Genomic DNA, 14,479 nt, shown 5'->3' with positions numbered 1-14,479 from the left:
ATGTATCTCGCATTTTCAACTTAGTATCTAAAAATGTTGACTTGCGTATCTCAACAATTTGAGATAATATCACAAAATTCTGATTTACATACATACATGTCTCTCCATTTTTTTTGCGGCTGAGTATTTTTCTCCGTTCATACAGGAGTAATAAAGCCCTAGTGCACAAATTTTGTGGAGGGATTTTTTTCAATATACATATTTTTATATGAATTATTTGTGTATTGTGATGTATCAGGGGGTGCTGCAGCACACTCAACACCCTTAATTACCGCGGCTATGCACACAGGCCTACTGTTAGACACTATAATACTATTAGTGTATGTGTAATGTAGTACTGGTAATCAGAGACGTTCGCGACGTCTTTTCAAGGAGGAAAGAAAAGGAAAACCATATACGTGCATGAGTTTTCAGAGGCGGTGGGAAATCGGACTTGTCCTCGGACTCGGAGCACTTTTATCAAGTGCTGGGTGATTATGTTGAGGAGACCTAGAGCTGCATAGATGTGTCACAATTTCCCAGGATTGTCATACAATTGCGAACATCGATCAGGTGAAGCAGTGATTCAAGCCAAAGGGGATGGTTCCTGGCATCAAGCAACAAGCGAGGTTTGTGCCAAGAAGGGGAAAGACCAAGAATTGAAAGCGGGGTTTAATTTCTCGTTTTTTGGAAGTCTTGTGCGCCGAAGACAGCGAAATCAAACTGTTTTCCTGTTAGGGAAAGGCGTTATCCACCCCAAAGCGTCCGGACTGTGTGATACATCAACAACATAGTAGAGTGACAAGGTACAGGTTGAGTCAAAGGAGTTTATCAGAGTGCGGTGGGAAGAGGAACACTGATCAAGACAGCAGCACAGCAGCATAGGTTTTCATGTCTCCTCTCCACACACCTGTAAAGGTAAGTTTATGCTCTCTATAATAATGTATTATTAGATGATAATGCCAAGTGATTTATTTAGTTTCACCTCACTGAATGACAACGTCGCATGATTAACACCCCTGGACAAACCTATGATAAAAACATGTTTGTGTCTTTTGTTTCTCTGTTTTATATACATGTTATTAATAGCTATGTGCATACTCTATCCTCTCAATCTACATACTTTAAGCTATCCTCTCTATCTACATACTTTACGCTATGTAGGCGTATTGTTTCATATTGATAATGGCACGTGTTTGTCTGCCACAAAGTGAATGAGGATAGCCTTTGTATAGTAGATACGACACAGACAGTACAGTATATGTGTTACTGATCATATAAACGATTTACTGGTGTAATAATAACAAACTTTCTGAGCATGTCAAACAAAACGAGTGAATGTGACTGATCATTTGGCGGCCGCGTTGAGTCATTGATAGCATATTCTAATGGGTACGCAGAGACGTGATCAAAAACCCACAGTTGAATCAAAAATGATTTATTTGGCCACAGTAACATTTCTGTAGTTATTCACCATAATCTTCACCACAATTTAAAGTGTTTAATGGAGTATTTCTTTGCCGGTTTTGAAAGCCTGTCCCCGACCCTCTTGCCAAAACCGCACTGTAGCCTACAGTACTGCATGCAAGGGAATGTCCACGATCTCACTCAGAGATGCTGAAACAATGTTTTCATTGCAGACTTTTTGGTCTGGTTTCCTGGAGATAGATTAAGCCTATAGTCCTGGACTAAAAAGCATGTTCCTTAAAGTAGCTCAGGAGGGCCCTTCTTGCTCAAACAACATGAAGTTCTCCAGCAAATCAGCTGGAAAGTAATCTATCCAGAGTGGACAAATAAAACCTCTCAGTACCCCTTATGATCTTAATTAAAGCCATAAAGATTCTATCAAAATACTAGAGGGGCTGTGTCATACTATAATGGGGCAAAAATGTCAGCCATCCTGTTCAGGGAGAAATCCAAAACCAGTCTCATTGCAAATTAATGGCAGTAGAGGCTTTTGTGATGCATTTCCTGCTTTTATTTATGCAGGAAAATAAAAGTAAGGCATGTGATGTATCAGAAATTGTGTGATAGAACTATAGCCAACCTAAAATATTGTCATATAATTATGAATACAGTTTATACCGTTTTTATACACATTTTCTGTATAAATAGCCTCTAAAATATATACCGTAGCATTGTTGGATACTTGTTTCTGCTTGTCTTGAAGGGCATTCTAGAGCGTGCGTTATTTCAAATCAAATCAAATCAAATCAAATTTTATTAGTCACATACACATGGTTAGCAGATGTTAATGCGAGTGTAGCGAAATGCTTGTGCTTCTAGTTCCGACAATGCAGTAATAACCAACAAGTAATCTAACCTAACAATTCCACAACTACTACCTTACACACACACACAAGTGTAAAGGGATAAAGAATATGTACATAAAGATATATGAATGAGTGGTGGTACAGAACGGCATGGCAGATGCAGTAGATGGTATAGAGTACGGTATATACATATGAGATGAGTACTGTAGGGTATGTAAACATAAAGTGGCATAGTTTAAAGTGGCTAGTGGTACATGTATTACATAAAGATGGCAAGATGCAGTAGATGATATAGAGTACAGTATATACATATGAGATGGGTAATGTAGGGTATGTAAACATTATATTAAGTGGCATTGTTTAAAGTGGCTAGTGGTACATTTTTACATAATTTCCATCAATTCCCATTTTTAAAGTGGCTGGAGTTGAGTCAGTATGTTGGCAGCGGCCGCTAAATGTTAGTGGTGGCTGTTTAACAGTCTGATGGCCTTGAGATAGAAGCTGTTTTTCAGTCTCTCGGTCCCTGCTTTGATGCACCTGTACTGACCTCGCCTTCTGGATGATAGCGGGGTGAACAGGCAGTGGCTTGGGTGGTTGTTGTCCTTGATGATCTTTATGGCCTTCCTGTGACATCGGGTGGTGTAGGTGTCCTGGAGGGCAGGTAGTTTGCCCCTGGTGATGCGTTCTGCAGACCTCACTACCCTCTGGAGAGCCTTACGGTTGTGGGCGGAGCAGTTGCCGTACCAGGCGGTGATACAGCCCGACAGGATGCTCTCGATTGTGCATCTGTAGAAGTTTGTGAGTGCTTTTGGTGACAAGCCGAATTTCTTCAGCCTCCTGAGGTTGAAGAGGCGCTGCTGCGCCTTCTTCACAACGCTGTCTGTGTGGGTGGACCAATTCAGTTTGTCCGTGATGTGTACACCGAGGAACTTAAAACTTTCCACCTTCTCCACTACTGACCCGTCGATGTGGATAGGGGGGTGCTCCCTCTGCTGTTTCCTGAAGTCCACAATCATCTCCTTTGTTTTGTTGACGTTGAGTGTGAGGTTATTTTCCGGACACCACACTCCGAGGGCCCTCACCTCCTCCCTGTAGGCCGTCTCGTCGTTGTTGGTAATCAAGCCTACCACTGTAGTGTCATCCGCAAACTTGATGATTGAGTTGGAGGCGTGCATGGCCACGCAGTCGTGGGTGAACAGGGAGTACAGGAGAGGGCTCAGAACGCACCCTTGTGGGGCCCCAGTGTTGAGGATCAGCGGGGTGGAGATGTTGTTACCTACCCTCACCACCTGGGGGCGGCCCGTCAGGAAGTCCAGGACCCAGTTGCACAGGGCGGGGTCGAGACCCAGGGTCTCGAGCTTGATGACGAGTTTGGAGGGTACTATGGTGTTAAATGCTGAGCTGTAATCGATGAACAGCATTCTCACATGGGTATTCCTCTTGTCCAGATGGGTTAGGGCAGTGTGCAGTGTGGTTGCGATTGCGTCGTCTGTGGACCTATTGGGTCGGTAAGCAAATTGGAGTGGGTCTAGGGTGTCCGGTAGGGTGGAGGTGATATGGTCCTTGACTAGTCTCTCAAAGCACTTCATGATGACGGAAGTGAGTGCTACGGGGCGGTAGTCGTTTAGCTCAGTTACCTTAGCTTTCTTGGGAACAGGAACAATGGTGGCCCTCTTGAAGCATGTGGGAACAGCAGACTGGGATAAGGATTGATTGAATATGTCCGTAAACACACCAGCCAGCTGGTCTGCGCATGCTCTGAGGACGCGGCTGGGAATGCCGTCTGGGCCTGCAGCCTTGCGAGGGTTAACACGTTTAAATGTTTTACTCACCTCGGCTGCAGTGAAGGAGAGCCCGCAGGTTTTGGTAGGGGGCCGTGTCAGTGGCACTGTATTGTCCTCAAAGCGGGCAAAAAAGTTGTTTAGCCTGTCTGGGAGCAAGACATCCTGGTCCGCGACGGGGCTGGTTTTCTTTTTGTAATCCGTGATTGACTGTAGACCCTGCCACATACCTCTTGTGTCTGAGCTGTTGAATTGCGACTCGATTTTGTCTCTGTACTGGGACTTAGCCTGTTTGATTGCCTTGCGGAGAGAATAGCTACACTGTTTGTATTCGGTCATGCTTCCGGTCACCTTGCCCTGGTTAAAAGCAGTGGTTCGCGCTTTCAGTTTCACGCGAATGCTGCCGTCAATCCACGGTTTCTGGTTTGGGAATGTTTTTATCGTTGCTGTGGGTACGACATCGTCAATGCACTTCCTAATGAACTCGCTCACCGAATCAGCATATTCGTCAATATTGTTGTTGGACGCGATGCGGAACATATTCCAATCCGCGTGATCGAAGCAGTCTTGAAGCGTGGATTCAGATTGGTCGGACCAGCGTTGAACAGACCTGAGCGCGGGAGCTTGTTGTTTGAGTTTCTGTTTGTAGGCTGGAATCAACAAAATGGAGTCGTGGTCAGCTTTTCCGAAAGGGGGGCGGGGGAGGGCCTTATATGCGTCGCTGAAATTAGTATAACAATGATCTAGGGTTTTTCCAGCCCTGGTAGCACAATCGATATGCTGATAGAATTTAGGGAGTTTTGTTTTTAGATTAGCCTTGTTAAAATCCCCAGCTACGATGAATGCAGCCTCAGGGTGTGTGGTTTCCAGTTTACAAAGAGTCAGATAAAGTTCGTTCAGGGCCATCGATGTGTCTGCTTGGGGGGGAATATATACGGCTGTGATTATGATTGAAGAGAATTCCCTTGGTAGATAATGCGGTCGACATTTGATTGTGAGGAGTTCTAGATCAGGTGAACAGAATGACTTGAGTTCCTGTGTGTTGTTATGATGATCACACCACTTCTCGTTAATCATAAGGCATACCCCCCCGCCCCTCTTCTTACCGGAAAGATGTTTGTTTCTGTCGGCGCGATGCATGAAGAAACCAGCTGGCTGCACCGACTCCGTTAGCGTCCCTTGAGTTAGCCATGTTTCCGTGAAGCAGAGCACGTTGCAATCCCTGATGTCTCTCTGGAATGCTACCCGTGCTCGGATTTCATCAACCTTATTGTCAAGAGACTGGACATTGGCGAGTAGTATGCTAGGGAGTGGAGCGCGATGTGCCCGTCTCCGAAGCCTGACCACGAGACCGCCTCGTTTGCCCCTTTTTCGGCGTCGCACAGGGTCGCCGGCTGGGATCAGATCCATTGTATTGGGTGGAAGGCAAAACACTGGATCCGTTTCGGGAAAGTCATATTCCTGGTAGGAACGATGATGAGTTGACGTTAATCGTATATTCAGTAGTTCCTCCCGACTGTATGTAATGAAACCTAAGATTACCTGGGGTACCGATGTAAGAAATAACACATAAAAAAACAAAAAACTGCATATTTTCCAAGGAACGCGAAGCGAGGCGGCCATCTCTTTTCGGCGCCGGAAGTAGTTCCCTATAACAGATGGTATATTAGCACGGTAATATTAGCAAGTTCATTCATACTGTACATGTTCTATGTTAGAGCTGCTTTTGAAAGCAAAAGTCAAATTTAAAACGTTATTGGCATTGTTGATTTCGATTTTCATAATAGTGAGCTAGGACTGATGGTTTAGTTAGCTAAACAATCAAGTCTATTTGTTTGTTTACCAAGCCAACTACTGTAGCTATCTAGTAAACTTGCTAGCTACTTCAGTGGGTTTTGAACACATTTCTACCTGTCACGACTTCCGCCGAAGTCGGCTCCTCTCCTTGTTCGGGCGGCGTTCGGCAGTCGGCGTCACCGACTTTCTAGCCATCGCCTGTAACGGCTGTCAATGTCGTTCTCCTCCTCAGACGAGGAGGAGCATGGATCGGACCAAGATGCGGAGTAGGAGGTATTCATGATTTTAATGGCAAACCAACAAACACTACAAATAAACAAAACAACAAACGTGACTAACCTGCAACAGTCCTGTGTGGCCCAAACGCTAACACAGGAAACAAACACCCACAAAACACCAGTGAAACCCTGGCTGCCTTAGTATGACTCTCAATCAGAGACAAACGATACACACCTGTCTCTAATTGAGAATCATACCAGGCCGAACACAAAACCCAACATAGAAATAGAAAACATAGACTGCCCACCCAACACTCACGCCCTGACCAATAAAGACATACAAAACAAGAGAAAACAGGTCAGGAACGTGACATAACCCCCCCCTTAAGGTGCGAACTCCGGGCGCACCAGCACAAAGTCTAGGGGAGGGTCTGGGTGGGCATCTGACCACGGTGGTGGCTCAGGCTCTGGGCGAGGTCCCCACCCCACCATAGTCACTCCCCGCTTCCGTATCCCCCTCCCAATGACCACCCTCCAACTCAACCCACCTAAATGAAGGGGCAGCATCGGGATAAGGGCCAGCACCGGGATAAGGGGCAGCAGCTCCGGGATAAGGGGCAGCAGCTCCGGGATAAGGGGCAGCAGCTCCGGGATAAGGGGCAGCAGCTCCGGGATAAGGGGCAGCAGCTCCGGGATAAGGGGCAGCAGCTCCGGGATAAGGGGCAGCTCCGGACTAAGTGGCAGCTCCGGACTGAGTGGCAGCTCATGACTGGGTGGCAGCTCATGACTGGAGGGCAGCTCATGACTGGAGGGCAGCTCATGACTGGAGGGCAGCTCATGACCGGAGGGCAGCTCATGACCGGAGGGCAGCTCATGACCGGAGGGCAGCTCATGACCGGAGGGCAGCTCATGACCGGAGGGCAGCTCATGACCGTAGGGCAGCTCATGACCGTAGGGCAGCTCATGACCGTAGGGCAGCTCATGACTGTCTGGCGTCTCTGGCAGCTCCTGACTGGCTGGCGTCTCTGGCAGCTCCTGACTGGCTGGCGTCTCTGGCAGCTCCTGACTGGCTGGCGTCTCTGGCAGCTCCTGACTGGCTGGCGTCTCTGGCAGCTCCTGACTGGCTGGCGGCTCTGGCAGCTCCTGACTGGCTGGCGGCTCTGGCGGCTCCTGACTGACGGACGGCTCTAGCGGCTCCTGACTGACGGACGGCTCTAACGGCTCGGGACAGACGGGCGGCTCTAATGGCTCGTGGCAGACGGATGGCTCAGATGGCGCTTGGCAGACGGATGGCTCAGACGGCGCTAGGCAGACGGATGGCTCAGACGGCGTTGGGCAGACGGATGGCTCAGACGGCGTTGGGCAGACGGATGGCTCAGACGGCGTTGGGCAGACGGATGGCTCAGACGGCGTTGGGCAGACAGATGGCTCAGACGGCGTTGGGCAGACAGATGGCTCAGACGGCGTTGGGCAGACAGATGGCTCAGACGGCGTTGGGCAGACGGATGGCTCAGACGGCGTTGGGCAGACGGATGGCTCAGACGGCGCTGGGCAGCCGGGCAGTTCAGGCACCGCTGGGCAGACGGGCAGTTCAGGCACCGCTGGGCAGACGGCAGACTCTGGCCGGCTGAGACGCACAATAGGCCTGATGCGTGGTGCCGGAACTGGAGGTACCGGGCTGAGGGAACGCACCTCAGGGCGAGTGCGGGGAGGAGGAACAGGGCTCTGGAGATGCACTGGAAGCCTGGTGCGTGGTGTAGGCACTGGTGGTACTGGGCTGGGGCGGGAAGGTGGCGCCGGATATGCCGGACCGTGAAGGAGGACACGCGCTCTTGAGCACCGAGCCTCTCCAACCTTACCAGGTTGAATGGTCCCCGTAGCCCTGCCAGTGCGGCGAGGTGGAATAGCCCGCACTGGGCTATGCAGGCGAACCGGGGACACCACCTGTAAGGCTGGTGCCATGTACGCCAGCCCGAGGAGACGTACTGGAGGCCAGATACGTTGGGCCGGCTTCATGACATCCGGCTCGATGCCCAACCTAGCCCTCCCAGTGCGGCAAGGTGGAATAGCCCGCACTGGGCTAAGCACGCGTACTGGGGACACCGTGCGCTTTACCGCATAACACGGTGTCTGACCAGTACGACGCCCTCTCACTCCACGGTAAGCCCGGGGAGTTGGCTCAGGTATCCAACCCGGCTTCGCCACACTCCCCTTTAGCCCCCCCCCAATACATTTTTGGGTGAGCCTCTCGGGTTTCCAGCCACTCTGCCTTGCAAGCGCCTCATAATGCCGCCTCTCCGCTTTCGCTGCCTCCAGCTCCGCTTTGGGGCGGCGACACTCCACTGGCTGTGCCCAGGGTCCTTTACCGTCCAGGATCTCCTCCCATGTCCATTCCTCTTCTCTCCATTGCTTTTGTTCTTGCTGTCCTTCTCCAATCCGCTTGGTCCTGGTTTGGTGGGTGTTTCTGTAACGGCTGTCAATGTCGTTCTCCTCCTCAGACGAGGAGGAGCATGGATCGGACCAAGATGCGGAGTAGGAGGTATTCATGATTTTAATGGCAAACCAACAAACACTACAAATAAACAAAACAACAAACGTGACTAACCTGCAACAGTCCTGTGTGGCCCAAACGCTAACACAGGAAACAAACACCCACAAAACACCAGTGAAACCCTGGCTGCCTTAGTATGACTCTCAATCAGAGACAAACGATACACACCTGTCTCTAATTGAGAATCATACCAGGCCGAACACAAAACCCAACATAGAAATAGAAAACATAGACTGCCCACCCAACACTCACGCCCTGACCAATAAAGACATACAAAACAAGAGAAAACAGGTCAGGAACGTGACATAACCCCCCCCTTAAGGTGCGAACTCCGGGCGCACCAGCACAAAGTCTAGGGGAGGGTCTGGGTGGGCATCTGACCACGGTGGTGGCTCAGGCTCTGGGCGAGGTCCCCACCCCACCATAGTCACTCCCCGCTTCCGTATCCCCCTCCCAATGACCACCCTCCAACTCAACCCACCTAAATGAAGGGGCAGCATCGGGATAAGGGCCAGCACCGGGATAAGGGGCAGCAGCTCCGGGATAAGGGGCAGCAGCTCCGGGATAAGGGGCAGCAGCTCCGGGATAAGGGGCAGCAGCTCCGGGATAAGGGGCAGCAGCTCCGGGATAAGGGGCAGCTCCGGACTAAGTGGCAGCTCCGGACTGAGTGGCAGCTCATGACTGGGTGGCAGCTCATGACTGGAGGGCAGCTCATGACTGGAGGGCAGCTCATGACTGGAGGGCAGCTCATGACTGGAGGGCAGCTCATGACCGGAGGGCAGCTCATGACCGGAGGGCAGCTCATGACCGGAGGGCAGCTCATGACCGGAGGGCAGCTCATGACCGGAGGGCAGCTCATGACCGTAGGGCAGCTCATGACCGTAGGGCAGCTCATGACCGTAGGGCAGCTCATGACTGTCTGGCGTCTCTGGCAGCTCCTGACTGGCTGGCGTCTCTGGCAGCTCCTGACTGGCTGGCGTCTCTGGCAGCTCCTGACTGGCTGGCGTCTCTGGCAGCTCCTGACTGGCTGGCGGCTCTGGCAGCTCCTGACTGGCTGGCGGCTCTGGCAGCTCCTGACTGGCTGGCGGCTCTGGCAGCTCCTGACTGGCTGGCGGCTCTGGCAGCTCCTGACTGACGGACGGCTCTAACGGCTCGGGACAGACGGGCGGCTCTAATGGCTCGTGGCAGACGGATGGCTCAGATGGCGCTTGGCAGACGGATGGCTCAGACGGCGCTAGGCAGACGGATGGCTCAGACGGCGTTGGGCAGACGGATGGCTCAGACGGCGTTGGGCAGACGGATGGCTCAGACGGCGTTGGGCAGACAGATGGCTCAGACGGCGTTGGGCAGACAGATGGCTCAGACGGCGTTGGGCAGACGGATGGCTCAGACGGCGTTGGGCAGACGGATGGCTCAGACGGCGTTGGGCAGACGGATGGCTCAGACGGCGCTGGGCAGCCGGGCAGTTCAGGCACCGCTGGGCAGACGGGCAGTTCAGGCACCGCTGGGCAGACGGCAGACTCTGGCCGGCTGAGACGCACAATAGGCCTGATGCGTGGTGCCGGAACTGGAGGTACCGGGCTGAGGGAACGCACCTCAGGGCGAGTGCGGGGAGGAGGAACAGGGCTCTGGAGATGCACTGGAAGCCTGGTGCGTGGTGTAGGCACTGGTGGTACTGGGCTGGGGCGGGAAGGTGGCGCCGGATATGCCGGACCGTGAAGGAGGACACGCGCTCTTGAGCACCGAGCCTCTCCAACCTTACCAGGTTGAATGGTCCCCGTAGCCCTGCCAGTGCGGCGAGGTGGAATAGCCCGCACTGGGCTATGCAGGCGAACCGGGGACACCACCTGTAAGGCTGGTGCCATGTACGCCGGCCCGAGGAGACGTACTGGAGGCCAGATACGTTGGGCCGGGTTCATGACATCCGGCTCGATGCCCAACCTAGCCCTCCCAGTGCGGCAAGGTGGAATAGCCCGCACTGGGCTAAGCACGCGTACTGGGGACACCGTGCGCTTTACCGCATAACACGGTGTCTGACCAGTACGACGCCCTCTCACTCCACGGTAAGCCCGGGGAGTTGGCTCAGGTATCCAACCCGGCTTCGCCACACTCCCCTTTAGCCCCCCCCCCCCCCCAATACATTTTTGGGTGAGCCTCTCGGGTTTCCAGCCACTCTGCCTTGCAAGCGCCTCATAATGCCGCCTCTCCGCTTTCGCTGCCTCCAGCTCCGCTTTGGGGCGGCGACACTCCACTGGCTGTGCCCAGGGTCCTTTACCGTCCAGGATCTCCTCCCATGTCCATTCCTCTTCTCTCCATTGCTTTTGTTCTTGCTGTCCTTCTCCAATCCGCTTGGTCCTGGTTTGGTGGGTGTTTCTGTAACGGCTGTCAATGTCGTTCTCCTCCTCAGACGAGGAGGAGCATGGATCGGACCAAGATGCGGAGTAGGAGGTATTCATGACTTTAATGGCAAACCAACAAACACTACAAATAAACAAAACAACAAACGTGACTAACCTGCAACAGTCCTGTGTGGCCCAAACGCTAACACAGGAAACAAACACCCACAAAACACCAGTGAAACCCTGGCTGCCTTAGTATGACTCTCAATCAGAGACAAACGATACACACCTGTCTCTAATTGAGAATCATACCAGGCCGAACACAAAACCCAACATAGAAATAGAAAACATAGACTGCCCACCCAACACTCACGCCCTGACCAATAAAGACATACAAAACAAGAGAAAACAGGTCAGGAACGTGACATCGCCGCTCCATTTTTCATGTATCCATTTGTTTTGTCTTGTTCCCTGCACACCTGGTTTTCATTCCCCAATCAATCTACATGTATTTATTCCTCTCTTCCCCGTCATGTCTTTGTGTAAGATTGTTTGTGTTATGTGTATTTTGTCTATTGGTGTTTTGGTCTATGTTCCGTGTTTTGGGCACGTGTTTGTGCTTTTGATGTTTTACCGGAATAAAGTGTGCACCTGTTCACTTCACTCTGCTCTCCTGCACCTGACTTTGCCTCCAGTACACATCAAGTGACACTACCGGCAAGTGAACAAATGTCTAGCGGCAAATGTGTTAAATTATAGCAATGGTATAAAAGGGATAATCAACTTAGCGCTCTATGCGTTCTCTGGAAAATAATGCAACTCTTTGGAAGGTTAGTTCCACTCCGCTAGCATGTCGTTGAACACACCTTCCACGTCGTTCATTATCTTCCGTAGAGCTAGCCCCTCGTTGATTATCCCTTACGTAAACAGACCATAAATGTCTCAAATGTTGTTTTATTGGAAAGCTGTGAGTCCTATTATATGATACAATATCACTACTTGTTACATTTACGACTTGTCTAAGTCCTCAACTGAATTGAGTCAGTGTATGGCTGTGGAGATTGACTGCATTGTTTAAATAGAATGTTGGCATATTGGCAGTTAATTTGAAAAATGTATCATTCGTCTGAAACTGTCAGTCTAGCTAACACGCATACAGTGCAGACATTTTATTCACATTCATTGTTTTACACAATATCTTATAGCAGCACTGGCAAATCACAGTTGACCAACTCCCTGACCAACATGGCTGACCTTTGGACCATCATAAGAAGGGTCATGGCCATTCTACTATTCTAATTCCTAATTTTATAATTGAGCACTCCTCCCCATTCCCTCTCTTGGCCCTTGACAGCATATTAGTCATGGGAGAGTTCATGGCAGAAAAAGAGGGTGAGGATTGTATTTGTGTAGTAATAGTTTAATCTGAAACAATCACAGTCATCCCTGGGTATATTGACAGTTGAAGTCGTAAGTTTACATACACTTTAGCCAAATATACTTAAACTTTTCACAATTCCTGACATTTAATCCTAGATATAATTCCCTGTTTTAGGTCAATTAGGATCACCACTTTATTTTAAGAATGTGAAAAGTCAGAATAATAGTAGAGAGAATGATTTATTTCAGCTTTTATTTATTTCATCACATTCCCAGTGGGTCATGAGTTTACATACACTCAATTAGTATTTGGTAGCATTGCCTTTAAATTGTTTAACTTGGGTCAAACATTTCAGGTAGCCTTCCACAAGCTTCCCACAATAAATTGGGTGAATGTTGGCCCATTCCTCCTGATAGAGCTGGTGTAACTGAGTCAGGTTTGTAGGCCTCCTTGCTCGCACACACTTTTTCAGTTCTGCCCACACATTTTCTATAGGATTGAGGTCAGGGCTTTGTGATGATCACTCCAATACCTTGACTGTTGTCCTTAAGGCATTTGCCACAACTTTGGAGGTATGCTTGGGGTCATTGTCCATTTGGAAGAACCATTTGCAACCAAGGTTTGACTTCCTGACTGACTGATGTCTTGAGATGTTGCTTCAATATATCCACATCATTTTCCTGCCTCATGATGCCATCTAGTTTGTGAAGTGCACCAGTCCCTGGTGCACCAGTGCACCAGTCCCTCCATAACTTGATGCTGCCACCCCCGTGCTTCACGGTTGGGATGGTGTTCTTCGGCTTGCAACCCTCCCCCCTTTTTCCTCCAAACATAACGATGGCCATTATGGCCAAACAGTTCTATTTTTGTTTCATCAGACCAGAGGATATTTCTCCAAAATGTATTATCTTTGTCCCCATATGCAATTGAAAACCGTAGTCTGGCTTTTTTTATGGCGGTTTTGGAGCAGTGGCTTCTTCCTTGCTGAGCGGCCTTTCAGGTTATGTCGATATAGGACTTGTTTTACTGTGGATATAGATACTTTTGTACCTGTTTCCTCCAGAATCTTCACAAGGTCCTTTGCTGCTGTTCTGGGATTGATTTGCACTTTTCGCTCACCAAAGTACATTCATCTCTAGGAGACAGAACGCGTCTCCTTCCTGAGCAGTATGACGGCTGCATGGTCCCATGGTGTTTATACTTGCGTACTTTTGTTTGTACAGATGAACGTGGTACCTTCAGCCGTTTGGAAATTGCTCCCAAGGATGAACCAGACTTGTGGAGGTCTACAATTTTTTTTTCTGAGGTCTTGGCTGATTTCTTTTGATTTTCCCATGATGTCAAGCAAAGAGGCACTGAGTTTGAAGGTAGGCCTTGAAATACATCCACAGGTACACTTCCAATTGACTCCAATTATGTCAATTAGCCCATCAGAAGCTTCTAAAGCCATGACATCATTTTCTGGAATTTTTCAAGCTGTTTAAAGGCACAGTCAACTTAGTGTATGTAAACTTCTGACCCACTGGAATTGTGATGCAGGGCTTTATAAGTGAAATAATCTGTCTGTAAACAATTGTTGGAAAAATGACTTGTGTCATGCACAAAGTAGATATCCTAACCAACTTGCCAAAACTATAGTTTGTTAACAAGAAATTTGTGGAGTGGTTGAAAAACGAGTTTTTATGACTCCAACCTAAGTGTATGTAAACTTCTGACTTCAACTGTATAGTCAAGGTGGATGACTTAATATCAGCCAGGTCTTTAGCAGGGATCAACTGGTTGGAGCTATTTTCAAAGAACATCCCTCCTTCAATGTCACTCACTGCCAATATAAACGGGCAAGATTTCTCCTGCAAACATGTTGTGTGCATATGCACCTAGTCAATAGCAAACACAGATTATGCACTGGCATTGAACTGAACTGAAATAGAGTTCCTTGTCTTCTTTGACAAGCCTTCTGAAGATCTTCGTTGGACAATTTCCAAACGCGTGATTCATCATTATTTTCTCGTCCAGCACAGTCCGGACTTACTAGACAAGCATTTGAGTGTTGGCAAACACTTGACAGGCAAGGCCTTTGGTGTGGCAATCTTAATAATTCCTCTCTCATAGCAAAACATCTATGAAAACACGCAGTGAACTGTGTCTTACTTATTTTGA

General features: G+C 49.4%; 1 protein-coding gene across 1 annotated transcript in view; it reads left to right on the top strand.

Moving 5' to 3' along the window:
- Positions 1–400: 400 nt before the first annotated feature.
- LOC139547792 (pleckstrin homology domain-containing family G member 2-like) overlaps positions 401–14,479 on the top strand; it is a 54,963-nt gene continuing 40,884 nt past the window's right edge. Inside the window, exon 1 of the mRNA XM_071356865.1 lies at positions 401–897. The gene's annotated coding sequence lies outside the window, so the exon portion shown is untranslated. The remainder of the gene's footprint in view (positions 898–14,479) is intronic.

This window comes from Salvelinus alpinus, chromosome 21 (assembly GCF_045679555.1).
Source record: "Salvelinus alpinus chromosome 21, SLU_Salpinus.1, whole genome shotgun sequence".
Lineage (NCBI taxonomy): Eukaryota > Metazoa > Chordata > Actinopteri > Salmoniformes > Salmonidae > Salvelinus > Salvelinus alpinus.
The sequence above is the reverse complement of the archived record's forward strand: the minus strand, read 5'-3'. Positions and strand labels throughout refer to the sequence as shown.